We start from the raw sequence: 3,199 nt of genomic DNA, 5'->3' as shown, positions 1-3,199 counted from the left end.
CAATGCCCACAATCACTACCCCCATTCAATATGTAGCCTATTGTTATGGATTACCTTGATTTTCTAGAATTTCACATTAGTAGAATCAAACATTCCTGGTTTCATTCACTAAGCATAATAATGTTGAAATGCCATAGCATGCATCAGTGACTTGTTATTTTTTTATTACTGAATTGTATTCCATTGTGAAAATATCTCATAATTTATTTACTCACTTGATGATGAACACTGGGCTGTTTCAAGTTTTATATGACTGTATATAACATTTCCATAAATATTCATGTATAGTAGTTCAGTTGAGTATACTTTACTTAATAGTTGTCTAAAAGTGGACTTTTTAGGTCATGTGGTAGATGTATATTTATGTTAAAAGTTAAAACATTTTTTCCATTCTGGGTGCACATATGTCAAGATGGGCTACACCATGAAACCACCAACAAAAACGATCTATAAAGGTGTTTTAGTAGCTAGCTGCATTCGTGTGTATTTTGGGAGCTTATCTTTTGTTTCAGAAGAAAAACATGAGCCAAGATCTCAGGGAAACGATGAACAAGAAATTTCCCTTCATTTTGGAAATTTACTACAAATTCATTGAATCATCTGGAATGTGAGTCAGGGAGAAAAATTAAGAAACATGGTTGGATCACAAATATTAATAATTTGGTCACTAATCAGAATAAACACTTAGAACACATACCACAGCAAGATTAAAATTCCAAACGACATAAATGGAATTTTCAATACTTAAGGTAAAATGTAGATTTTAATTCAGAGGTCTTATTCTTTGGACCTGAAAGAGTTGAATGAAATAATGTTTCTTATGTTATCAATGAACCTTTGCTTATTCTTCTGAAAATAAAGTATCTGTTAAAAACTCAAAAAGTTTCCCAAGTGGCATTTCTTAGTTTGTTTTCCAGAGCTACATCAAGATACCTGAGATCAGTATTTCGTTACACGTTTATTTTGGTTCACAGATTTGAAGCTTAGAAAATTCACACTGGATTGTCCCATCTAGTCAGGGCTTAATGCTGCCTCAATTCATGGCAGAAATTGGAGGAGCCAGTGGATGCATTATAAAAAGTGAATCATGAGGGACAGCCTTATTTTCGTGTGTTATGATGAATAAGATTGAAAGCTCATTCACATGAGAATGGCATTATAGCATACGTTAGGGCTCCACTCCCAAACAGCTCTACCACCTGAATAGCTCCTATGACGCTCTACCTCCCAACATTGCTACATCCAGAGTCACAACTCAACAAGACATTGGGTGGAGACAAACTTTATTCAAAGTACAGCACACTTGTACAATTTTGTATTCCCATTAATCATGTAGGAGAGTTATGGTGGCTCTGCATTCTCACCAACTTTTGGAAGTTTCACACTTGATAATTTGAAAATTTTGTATACTGGTATTTCATTGTGGTTTTCATTTTCATTTGTGTAACAACTAATAATGCTAAGTACATCTAAGTATATTTTTTCTGGAAAAGAAAGCAACAAGTTTGAGCAGGCTGTATTCTTCTTCTATGTGTGTAATGCTGATGCCAACATGTGTGCACAGAAACCCCCAAACCCTTCATGCATAAACTCAGTCTCACACCTTTCCAGGGAGCTTCAAGGACTTCTGCTTCAGACTGGGATGTTATCTCTGTTCCCCACCCCCCAAACCTTATTCCAAAACTTTTAGCTTCTTAGACTGAGCAGCTATCAGATGATTATCTGCTTCTCCAGAAACCAAATGGTCATTGTTGGACTACTAAGCTTGTATTCATGTAAGCTAATCCAATAACCTTCATATGTTATGTGTATATAGTGTTTGTGCATGTATGCATGTGTGTGTGTGTGTGTGTGTGTGTGTGTGTATGTACCAATGTATGTGTGTGGAGGTTGGAAGTTGACATTGTGAGTCTTTCTAGATCACTCTCCACTTTATTCATTGAGGCAGGGTCTCTCAATACACACAGAGCTCATCCATATGTATAGTCTGGCTAGCTGGATTGCTGGTTGATATGTACTCTTTTTTTTTATATGTACTCTTTTAAAAACTTTTTATTGAATTTTTGCGATTTTCATACAATACTCTTTGATGGTATTTAGATTCCCTCCCCCATCCACACTTCCCTCCCTCTACTGCCTCCTGCCAAATTCAAAGTATTCTCATATTTATATATGCCTATATAGGCCAAAATGTCCTTCAGTGTAGGTCCATCCACTGTCACCTGGTTAACCTCTCAAGAGTCCCATCCTTGAAAGAGGCTGTCTTTCCCCTTCCCAGCAGCCATCAGTTGCCAAAAATTCTTTAGCTTGGGTTCGGATTTCTTACCCACTTTCCCATGTCTATGCTGGGATTTTGTCTGGTTTCACCTTTCATAGGACTTGTGTATGCTTTCACCACTACTATGAGTTCATATGAGAAACTCAGCAGCTACACAGAAGATTCTGCTTCCTTGTGATCATTCACGCCCTCTGGCTATATGAGCTCTTTTTAAAATGTAGGCATGTATCACTTACTGCCACTGCGGCTGAATCAGTAGGTTTTGGTGTAATGTGTTTCATTCTTACTTGTCTCAATATTTCCTTACAAATACTTTTGATTTCTTCATTAACACAATGGTTCCTTAAAAGAGTGTTGTTTGCAATTATGGATTTTCCCGTTTCTTTGTCGTCATTGACTTGTAGTATCAGTCCATTTTGGCCAAATAAGAAATAGAGTGATTTTAATCATTTAAAGCCTGTTAATACTTGTTCCTTGAATTAACATGTAAGCTATTCTAAAGAATGACCCATGCCTGCTAGAGAAGACTGTGTATTCTGCTATTGGGTGAAAACTTCCATTTATGTCCACTAGGACAATTGGTTCTACAGTGTTGTTCATGTTTGTTTTGTTATTAATTTCTTGTGTACATGTTCTATCAATTATTGAAAATATCACTTTGAATTAGTCTACTATCATTATGTCGCTGTCAATTTCTACCTCCAGAGTTATCAATTTGCTTTGTATGTTTGGCAATTATAGACGTCTATTTGTAGGTGAACTGATTATTTCATTATTATATAATGACATTTTTGTCTCATAAGAGTTTTTCATTTAAAACCCATCTTGCCTGGTAGCTCCCCACCACCCACTCAGCTTTGGTTAACATTTACATGAATACTGATTCCACCTTTCTACTTTCAGACAATGTGTGTCTTTAAT

General features: G+C 36.0%; 1 pseudogene; it reads left to right on the top strand.

The window, feature by feature from the left end:
• The first annotated feature begins 412 nt into the window (after positions 1-412).
• LOC108491760 lies at positions 413-656 on the top strand (annotated as a pseudogene).
• The last annotated feature ends 2,543 nt before the right edge of the window (positions 657-3,199 follow it).

This window comes from Nannospalax galili, unplaced genomic scaffold (assembly GCF_000622305.1).
Source record: "Nannospalax galili isolate Female #2095 unplaced genomic scaffold, S.galili_v1.0 scaffold25, whole genome shotgun sequence".
NCBI lineage: Eukaryota > Metazoa > Chordata > Mammalia > Rodentia > Spalacidae > Nannospalax > Nannospalax galili.
This window is presented reverse-complemented; position numbering and strand designations above follow the sequence as displayed.